General features: G+C 39.8%; 1 pseudogene; it reads left to right on the top strand.

Moving 5' to 3' along the window:
* Positions 1-4,094: 4,094 nt before the first annotated feature.
* Positions 4,095-4,459, top strand: LOC103884043 (annotated as a pseudogene).
* Positions 4,460-11,481: the final 7,022 nt, after the last annotated feature.

Below are 11,481 nucleotides of genomic sequence, written 5' to 3' on the forward strand. Positions count from 1 at the left end.
TTACAAGTGATCGTAATGAAGTGATTGAATTTTTTTATTTCAGTCTCGACATGGGGTAAGAAGCCCTTTGTGTCTCATAAAATTCCAATGAAAAGGCAGCTCTGGTCTGAAATTACGCCACTGCCATCTTCCCCAAATTCAGACAGTACATGTCATGTAACGGGAGCACAGACACAAACGCATACACAAAATTAGCAACCAGAGGCATAAAAGTAAAGTGGGTATCCTAGGGAATATAGCAAATATATTGGCAGTGAAAACAGCAAAGCACACCCCATCCCATTGGCTTGTGTTATCTTGCAGAGAGACATGCTGAAGCAGGGGGATCCGGATGCCAGGGGGATCTGGACGCCAGGGGGATCCGGACGCTTCCTGGAAGGAGTTCTAGGAGTGCCTCACCTACTACTACCACTCTACATATTGATAGAGTAAGAGGGGTAGGTTACTTCATTTTGGCAGTGTAACAAGGAGAGCGTTCTGTAACAATGCCACGGGTCATTGAAAACAGCCTTGTGACAAAGGGGGAGCGGCAGAACTCAGGCAGTGTATCTGCTAGTTTGTTCTTCGGTTAAACTGACTCAGATGGATGTCTTGCTAAACTACCAAAAGGGGGAGGAAGTAAGTCACCAACGCCAGCCATCTGACCTAGTCTCTCATTGTATTAGTGAACTGTTACAGCCAAGAGAAAGAGAAAGAAAATTTAGAGAATTTTAGAAGACTTACTGGCAAATAGGCATCTTTTGACTGTACCGGAAAAAGTTACTATACAGTAGAATGCCTAAAAAGTAACGAGATCACTTTTATATGGTAATATATTTTTGTATTTTCTGCTCAAAATGTTTATGAGAACAGATATATGAAAAGAGAAAACAAATTTTTTAAGATATAGACAATATATGATTTATTTTATTTAGCCATTCAAATTATGTTTATCCTTTAGAGTCCTAATTAGATTAGCTTAATTTTCCCCTAAAAAATAAGAAATTATGTTTTTTATGGTATAAATATATTTCTTTCTAGTCATGTAAACTAATACACCCTATTTGTTAGTTTTATGGTGTTCGGCCTATTAACTTATTTTAAATAATATACTGTAAATGCTGAGTTATTTACCCTACTGATGAATAAGAAATTGCCATCCTTGAGGAAAACAGTTTCAATAAACATATTTATGATGACCATGCATCTGAGGTTACTAGATTTAACAAATATGAATATGGAATCTTCAATTAAATTTTAATTTCAGATAAACAACAAAAGTGTTTTAAAATAAGTATACCCAAAATATTGCATTTATCTATCTCTTTACCTATCTTTGTGTTAACAATCAGTTCATAACCACGTTATTGGTTAATTACACTAAATCACTAATTTGAGTCAAAGGTACTCCCAACCTCAGATTCTTTTGCCTACATACATCCAGTTTTGCCTAGCACAGTCCTGGTTACAGCATAACTTCCCAGTAATTATTAACCTCACCTTTTCACTCTCAAAAGTGTCCCAGTTTGAATATTAAATTATATAAAAAATTTATGCACATTAAGTATAAAATGCAGCTCAAAGCACTCAAAGGGGTATTAAAAGATAAACAAAAGAAAAAAAAGGAACAGTTTAAAACCAGAAAGCAGAAATCAAAGGAAGGGCTAACTAGAACTAGTGATAAAGTCCTTGTGTTGAAAGTAAGGAAGACTAACCGGGTGCGGTGGCTGACACCTGGAATCCCAGCACTGTGGGAGGCTGAGGCAGGTGGATCACCTGATGTCAGGAGTTCGAGACCAGCCTGGCCAACATGGTGAAACCCTGTCTTTACTAAAAATACAAAAATTAGCCAGACATGGTGGCATGCACCTGTAATCTCAGCTACTTGGGAGGCTGAGGCAGGAGAATTGCTGGAAACCGGGAGGCAGAGGTTGCAGTGAGCCAAGATCGTGCCATTGCACTCCAGTCAGGATGAGAACAGTGAGACTCCATCGAAAGAAAGAAAGAGAGAGAGAGAGAGAGAGAGAAAGGAAGGAAGGAAGGAAAGAAGGAAGGAAGGAAGGAAGGAGAAAGAAAATAGGGAAGGATTTAAGTTTACTTACATGGGGCACTCGTAGAGCTCCTAGTTGTACAAGATAGTGCAGATGTATTTCCCGGTCTTAAAAACTATGCTGTGAAGCTGAGAAGAAAATGGAACAGACAGTCTGTAAGTCAAAATAATTGGAAGTGGAAGGGAACTTAGAGCTTAGATAGAATAAACCAATAAAGTGGTGTTAGTTATTGCTAATGAAAAGGTAAAGAAATCATCAACTAGGAAAAAAGGCAATAATTTTAAAGTATATTTACCATTGTAAGCATAATAAAGCTCATTATATCAATGTGAACTTATTTGATTATAAATATAATTAGAAGGATAATCTTCTCCCAACCCAGAAATTCTCTCCATAAAGGTAGTAAAGAAAATTATTGAATAAACATTAAGCCAGAATGTGAGGTACATCACAGGTAATCCATTAAGAGATTCAAAAAACAGAAAGTAATCATACCCCCTTATATTGCCAAGCAGATACAACTCATTACATACATGTTTTCAAGATAAATAACAGTTTCTCAGGTAAGACAACATGACAGCCCCATTTGCAAGCATCATTCATCCTAACTTTACCTAGAAATTGAGGAGATCATTCCTGTTAGCTAGGTGACCTTGTCCAGGGGAAAAGCAAACTTCTCGTATTTTTATGACAGAAGGTAGTTCTGGAGCCTGGCTTCCACTGAAGTTAGATTCCTGTCCTCCCACAGAAACTGGGAGATTAAGGATGCTATCTCCCTCGATGTGTGCATTTCAATGGCATTGTTCCTAGATTATTGAGAGAGACATTCCTGGGCTGACAAAGGGCCTATCTAGTCTTCAAGATGATTTATATACATTTTAATGAACCAAGAAAGTACAGTGGGCCCTCTGAATCCAGGAGTTTGCATCTGTGGATTCAATCAACCATGGATCAAATATATTTGGGGAAAAAAAAAAATATTCCACAAAGCTTCAAAAAGCAAAACTTCAGTTTGCCACACACCAAGTACTACATTCAGTCCATGTCAATGAAGTGATATGTAGACATGGTATTAGGTATTATAAGTAATCTAGAGATACTTTAAAGTCTATAGGAGGATTGTATAAGTTACATGCATATACTATGCCATTTTATAGAAGAGACTTGAGCGTCTTTGGATTTTGGTATCCTGGGGGTCATGGGGAGCCTGGAACCAATCGCTCACAGACACTGAGGATAATTATGTTTAAAATTACAAGCTTTCTAGAATAAATGCTCTGATAAAAAAAAAAGAGAAGGAAAATCTCTTATTTTCAGCAGGGATAATTATGCTTCTTATTTTAAAATTTTAATTGTCCTAACAAAACCTACAAAAAAGGTTGAGAAAATTAAATATTACCTATATCTGATATAACTGTATTAGCATTTTTGTATATTGTCTTATATTTTATGTATTATGTTGGTTTTTTATAGCTTTTAACATACAATATATATATAATTTTATGTACCACTTTTTTCTCTTAACATTACCCCATTTTATTAGTTTAATATCACTTTAAATGGCAGTATTGTAATGATTGTATTATATTTCATGTTATATGATAGATGATACCTTGGTAAATAAATTTTCTTTTTTTTCTTTTTTTTTTCTGAGACGGAGTCTCACTCTGTTGCCCAGGCTGGAGTGCAATGGCACAGTCTCGGCTCACTCTATCCTATGCCCCCCAGGTTCAAGCAATTCTCCTGCCTCAGCCTCCCAAGCAACTGGGACTACAGGCGCCGGCCACCAAGCCCGGCTAATTTTTTAAATATTTTTGGTAGGAGACAGGGTTTCACCATGTTCGCCAGGATGGTCTCAATCTCCTGACCACGTGATCCACCTGCCTCAGCCTCCCAAAATGCTGGGATTACAGGTGTGAGTCACCGCGCCCAGCCTTTTCTACTGTTTTCTTTTGAAACATTATCAGGAGTAGGATTTCTAAGTAAATAAACATTGTAAAGCTTTTGATAGATGGAGGAAGAGGACATAGTCTTTGCCTTCTCTCTCCTCAGTTGCAGGCTCATTTTTCTCTCAGTCTTCATAATTACATTGTCTGATTTAGAGTGTGATTACATTAATGTTAGATCATGTTGCTCAAAATTAAACAAGTAGGTAATTCCAAGATTGATTGGCCATACTATTGTCACTGTATTAATGCTCATTTTGTTACACTGGTTCATCTTCCTTCTCAACTTACCTATTGCCACTTGGAATATATATTGATTCATTATGATGCCAAGCAGTAACATAGGAGTGTTTGATCCAACAGAAATACACAATCAAGGACAGCAAAAGTAACACATGAAAGACTATAATCAAGCTTAATTTCCACTTGCTCTATTTTTTCACGTATCTTTAAACTATGGTTTTAGCTTTGATAAATGACTGAAGCTGGAGAAGCCATGGTTGAAATCAACCTATACTTCAGTGCACAGTTGAGGAGCCAGAGACTAAAATCATCTACAGAACCATGACAATGGCAGCATATCTTTTCTTCTTTGAATAAAAATCTATTTTTGCTTTCTTTTTTACTGTATAAAGTTCTTCTGATTTTGTTTTGTTTTTTTGTTTTATTGGGTTTTTTTTTTTTTTGAGACAGTTTTGCTCTTATTTCCCAGGCTGGAGTGCAATGATGGGATCTCAACCCACCACAACCTCTGCCTCCTGGGTTCAGGCAATTCTCCTGCCAGCCTTCTGAGTAGCTGGGATTACAGGCGTGCACCACCATGTCCAGCTAATTTTTGTATTTTTAGTATAGACGAGGTTTCTCCATGTTGGTCAGGCTTGTCTCGAACTGCCAACCTCAGGGGATCCGCCCACCTCAGCCTCCCAAAGTGCTGGGATTATAGGCGTGAGCCACCCTGCCTGGCCTAAAGTATTTTTTAAACATGAAAATAATAAAGATTTTGATAGATGTTGCTGAATTGCTAAACCTTATTTAAATAACTCTGTTTTATCCAATAGTTTTTATCCTCCTTGTTAATCAAGCAGTTGCAGAGTTTTAAAGTAACTTTAACAATTCCTTCTTCTTCCAATTAAATAGCCTAAAACATTCAAAACCAGTAGGCAGCGTGAAAAAGACATATATCCTTGTTGTCCTTTTTTCTCCCTGTTTAGGGGGAGCCCAACACCCTCTGCCCTCACTGGAAGCACAGTGAGCCATCACTGATAATTCAGTAGCAGATATAAAACATAAGGGAAGAAAGAATACTGAGTCATTCTCAGGTTGCCTTCAACTCTGCTTTAAAGCCTTGAACATGGGTGATAAATGTTATACTCATATAGAGAAACAATTTGCTCAACCCCATAAGAATAACGGAATGGTGGCTTTTTAAATAATCTAGTTGACTGTATTATATATTTGTCTTGCTCTACTCCAGACTGTCAGGTTTGTCCTAGATACCCAATAAAGTAAACCCTGGAGACTACTAACCCAAGTCCCTGAAGTAGCCACTGATGTCCTGTGATCAATGGATACAAAAAATAAATAAATAAAATAGGTCGCTCAAACAAAGTACCCTTTCTCTTTTTCCATTCCATCCTCAGCTTTTCCACTTTTGTAGCTGTTTAAAACCTCTGAGTAAAGCCACTGTGTTTTGATACACACCCAGCCTCTGGTAGCTTAAATTACAAGTCAGTCTGCAGTCAGAGAGACTCAAAGCTGTGTCCTAACTTTCAAAGCTGAAAGTGCATAAGAGCTGGCATTTGATCCAATTCAGCATTTGGTTTTACAGCAGAGAGATGAAAAAGAGAACTGTACATTTTTAAAAATTAATATGCAGAATATAAAGCTCTTGTAACAATGGTTAAGCCCTGTCTTCACATATTACTAACCAATGAATAAAATGTCAAATATGAGATAATCTGAAAGCATTTCATCACTGTATCAAATCTAGTTCATCAATTGACAAATATTTTTGTTCATATAGAATAGAAAGGACACTTGTCCAAGCATATTGGGGAAACAAATTATAATAACTATACAGCACTCTCAAAAACTTTAGAATAATAGATGGAGAAATAAGGCAAATAATACAAATAATACATGGTATTGAACAGGAATTATAATGATACACCTAATATTTCCATAACTTTCTAGAATTTACAAAGTTTAACACTCACATCAGCTCTGCACATTTGGCATTATTGTCACAATTCAATGGATGAAGAAATTGGTATTTAAGAAAACTGCACAGGCCAAGTGTGGTGGCTTACACCTGTAATCCCAGCACTTTGGAAGGCCAAGGTGGGTGGATCACCTGAGCTAAGGAGTTCAAGACCAGCTTGGCCAACATGGTGAAACACTGTCTCTACAAAATTACAAAAATTAGTCAGGCATGATGGCGGGTGCCTGTAATCCCAGCTACTCAGGAGGCTGAGGCAGAAGAATCACTTGAACCTGGGAGGCGGAGCTTGCAGTGAGCCAAGGTCATGCCATTGTGCTCCAACCTGGGTGAAAGAGTGAGACTCTCTCAAAAGAAAAACAAAAAAAAGAAAACTGCACTTGCTCAAGGTTTCACTCCTTCACTTCTGATCTTCTAGACATTTAATTTTTGGAATTTGATCTTGGTATCAAATTCATTATTCTGAATGTTCCAAGAAATTAAATGTCTAGAAGATCAGAATTGAGGCATGACTGTACCAAGCATTCCTAACAGATGCTGTATTTGTCTGGACCTAGGGACATAGATCATGCCAAGTGCAGACGTTTGTTGGCAAAGGCATGGCAGTGGGAATTCTTGAGGCCTCTCTTGAAATCTGGAAGACAGTGAGTGAACCATCTTGCCTGGAGGGGAGGCTTCCAGTGAGGCTGGGATGGTAAATATAAAGTTGTATACTTTATTCAGTACCCCAGTGGGTACCTAATGAAATTTGGAAGAAAGGAATGATATTATGTCTTTGAAGAAAATGATAGTAGGTTTCAATACGTAGATGAGTCAGAAGTGTTCTTTATATTTTTAAATAATTTATGCCTGGGAACCTAGGATTGCCTTACTATAAGACCATAAATGTTCAGACCACTAATCTTGGCAAGATAGTTATAGGTATCTTGAGCTGTCAAAATTCACTCGTGGATGCTCAGTAGCTAAAAGATATACACTTATGGAGGAGGGGCGTTCCAAGATGACTGAATTGAAACAGCTCCAGTCTGCTGCTCCCAGCATGATTGACGCAGAAGACAGGTGTTTTCTGCATTTCCAACTGAGGTAACTGGTTCATCTAATTGGGACTGGTTGGACAGCGGGTGCAGCCCACAGAAGGCGAACTGAAGCAGGGCAGGGCGTCGCCTCACCCGGGAAGCGCAAGGGGTAGAGGGATTTCCCTTTCCTAGCCAAGGGAAGCCATGACAGACTACCTGGAAAAACGGGACACTCCCACACAAATATTGTGCTTCTCCTAACGTCTTAGCAACCGGCAGACAAGGTGATTCTCTAACACACCTGACTTGGCAGCTCCCACACCCACAGACCCTTGCTCACTGCTAGAGCAGCAGTCGGAGATCAATCTGCCAGATGGCAGCCTGACTGGAGGAGGGGCGTCTGCCATTGCTGAGGCTTGAGTAGGTAAACAAAGCGGCCAGGAAGCTTGAATAGGCTACTGCCTGTTCAGCAAGGCCTACCGCTTCTAGACTCTCTCCACCTCTGTGGGCAGGACATAGCTGAACAAAAGGCAGCAGACAACTTCTGCAGACTTAAATGTCCCTGTCTGACAGCTCTGAAGAGAACAGTGGTTCTCCCAGCACAGCATTTGAGCTCTGAGAATGAACAGATTGCCTCCTCAAGTGGGTCCCTGACCCCTGCTAGCCTAAATGGAAAACACCTCCCAATAGGGGCCAACAAACACTTCATATAGGCGGCTGCCCCTCCTGGATGAAGGTTCTAGAGGAAGGAGCAGGGAGCAATATTTTCTATTCTGCAATATTTGCTGTTCTGCAGCCCCCACTGGTGATACCCAAGCAAACAGTGTCTGGAGTGGAACTCCAGCAAACTCCAACAGAACTGCAGCTGAGGGACCTGACTATTAGAAGGAAAACTGGCCAGGCATGGTGGCTCAGGCTGGGTGTGGTGGCTCACGCCTGTAATCCCAGCACTTTGGGAGGCTGAGGCGGGTGGGTGGTCAGGAGATCGAGACCATCCTGGCTAACACGATGAAACCCTGTCTCTACTAAAAATACAAAAAATTCGCCAGGTGTGGTGGTGGGCACCTCTAGTCCCAGCTAGTTGGGAGGTGGAGGCAGGAGAATGGCGTGAACCAGGGAGGCGGAGCTTGCAGTGAGCTGAGATTGCGCCGTGGCACTCTAGCCTGGGCAACAGAGTGAGACACCGTCTCAAAAAAAAAAAAAAAAAAAAAAAAGAAAAGAAAAGAAAGAAAAGAAAAGAAGGAAAACTAACAAACAGAAAGGAAAAGCATCAACATGAATAAAAAGGTCATCTACACCAAAACTCCATCTGTAGGTCACCAACATCAAAGACCAAAGGTAGATAATACCACAAAGATGGGGAGAAACCAGAGCACAAAAGCTGAAAATTCTAAAACTCAAGAGTGCCTCTTCTCCTCCAAAGGATTGCAGCTCCTTGCCAGCAAGAGAACAACGCTGGATGGAGAATGACTTTGATGAGGTGAAAGAAGTAGGCTTCAGAAGGTCAGTAATAACAAACTTCCCCAAGCTAAAGGAAGGTGTACAAACTCATCGCAAGGAAGCTAAAAACCTTGATAAAAGATTAGACAAATGGCTAAACAGTGTAGAGAAGACGTTAAATGACCTGATGGAGCTGAAAATCATGGCACGAGAACTTCGTGACATGTGCATAAGCTTCAGTAGCTGATTTGATCAAGTGGAAGAAAGGGTATCAGTGATTGAATATCAAAGTAATAAAATAAAGTGAGAAGAGAAGGTTAGAGAAAAAAGAGTAAAAAGCGAACAACGCCTCCAAGAAATATGGGACTATGTGAAAAGACCAAATCTACGTTTGATTGCTATACTGGCGAGTGATGGGGATAATGGAACCAAGTTGGAAAACACTCTTCAGGATATTATCCAGGAAAACTTCCCAAACTAGCAAGGCAGGCCAACATTCAAATTCAGGAAATACAGAGAATACCACAAAGATACTCCTCAAGAAGAGCAACCCCAAGACACATAATTGCCAGATTCACCAAGGTTGAAATGAAGGATAAAGTGTTAAGGGCAGCCAGAGAGAAAGGTTGAGTTACCCACAAAGGGAAGCCCAGCAGACTAATAGCGGATCTCTCAGCAGAAACCTACTAACCAGAAGAGAGAAGGGGCTAATATTCAACATTTTTTAATTTTATTTTTTATTTTTTGAGACAGAGTCTCCCTCTGTCACCCAGGCTGGAGTGCTGTGGTGTGATCTCAGCTCACTGCAAGCTCTGCCTCCCAGGTTCACATCATTCTCTTGCCTCAGCTTCCCCAGTAGCTGGGACTACAGGCAACTGCCACCACACCAAGCTTTTTTTTTTTTTTGTATTTTTAGTAGAGACGGGGTTTCACTATGTTAGCTGGGATGGTCTTGATCTCCTGACCTTGTGATACACCCTCCTTGGCCTCCCAAAGTGCTGGGATTACAGGCGTGAGCCACCATGCCAGGCCTCAACATTCTAAAAGAAAAGAATGTTCAATCCAGAATTTCATATCCAGCCAAACAAAGTTTCATAGGTGAAGGAGAAATAAAATCCTTTCTAGACAAACAAATGCTGAGAGATTTTGTCACCACCAGGACTGCCTCACAAGAGCTCCAGAAGGAAGTGCTAATCATGGAAAGAAACAACTGGTACCAGCCATTGCAAAAACAGGCCAAATTGTAAATACCATCAATGCTATGAAGAAACTGCATCAATTAGTGGGCAAAATAACAAGCTAACATCATAATAACGGAGCAAATTCACACATAAGAATATTGACCATAAATATAAATGAATTAAATGTCCCAATTAAAAGACACAAACTGGCAAATTGGATAAAGAGGCAAGACCCATCAGTGTGCTGTATTCAGCAGACCCATCTCATGTGCAAAGACGCACATAGGCTCAAAATAAAGGGATGGAGGAAGATTTACCAAGCAAATGGGAGAGAAAGAAAAAACCAGGTGTTGCAATCCTAGTCTCTGGTAAAACAGACTTTAAACTAACAAAGATCAAAAGAGACAAAGAAGGCCATTACATAATGGTAAAGGGATCAATTCAACAACAGCTAACTATCCTAAATATATATGCACCCAATACAGGAGCATACAAATTCATAAAGCAAGTCCTTAGAAACCTACAAAGAGACTTAGACTCCCAAACAATAAGAGTGGGAGACTTTGGCCAGGCACAGTGGCTCACACCTGTAATCCCAGCACTTTGGAAGGCCAAGGCGGGCGGATCACGAGGTCAAGAGATCAAGACCATCCTGGCTAACACAGTGAAACTCCGTCTCTACTAAAAATACAAAAAATTAGCCAGGTGTGGTGGCGGGTGCCTATAGTCCCAGCTACTCGAGAGGCTGAGGCAGGAGAATAGCGTGAATCTGGTAGGAAGAGCTTGCAGTGAACCAAGATTGAGCCACTGCACTCCAGCCTGCGTGACAGAGTGAGATCCCATCTCAAAAAAATAAATACATAAATAAAAAATAATAATAATAATGGGAGACTTTAACACACCACTGTCAATATTAGACAGATCAAGACAGAAGGTTAACAAGGATATCCAGGACCTGACCTCAGCTCTGCAACAAGCAGACCTAACAGACATCTACAGAACTCTCCACCCCAAATCAACAGCATATACTATCTTATCAGCACCGCATCGCGCTTATTCTAAAATTGACCACATAATTGGAAGTAAAGCACTCCTCAGCAAATGTAAAAGAACAGAAATCCCAACAAACTGTTTCTCAGACCACAGTGCAATCAAATTAGAACTCAGGATTAAGAAACTCACTCAAAACAGCACAACTACATGGAAACTAAACAACTTGCTCCTGAATGACTGCTGGGTACATAACTAAATGAAGGCAGGAATAAAGATGTTCTTTGAAACCAATGAGAACAAAGACACAATGTACCAGAATCTCTGGGACACATTTAAAGCAGTGTGTAGAGGGAAATTTAGAGCACTAAATGCCCACAACAGAAAGGAGGAAGATCTGAAATTGACACCCTAACATCATAGTTAAAAGAACTAGAGAAGCAAGAGCAAACAAATTCAAAAGCTGGCAGAAGGCAAGAAATAACTAAGATCAGAGCAGAACTGAAAGAAAAACAGACACAAAAAGCCCTTAAAAAAAAAAAAAAATCAGTAAATCCAGGAGCTGGTTTTTTGAAAAGATCAACAAAATGGATAGACCGCTAGCAAGACTAATAAAGAAGAAAAGAGATAAGAGTCAAATAGATGCAAAAAAAATGATAA

Source organism: Papio anubis, chromosome 6 (assembly GCF_008728515.1).
Source record: "Papio anubis isolate 15944 chromosome 6, Panubis1.0, whole genome shotgun sequence".
Taxonomy (NCBI): Eukaryota; Metazoa; Chordata; class Mammalia; order Primates; family Cercopithecidae; genus Papio; species Papio anubis.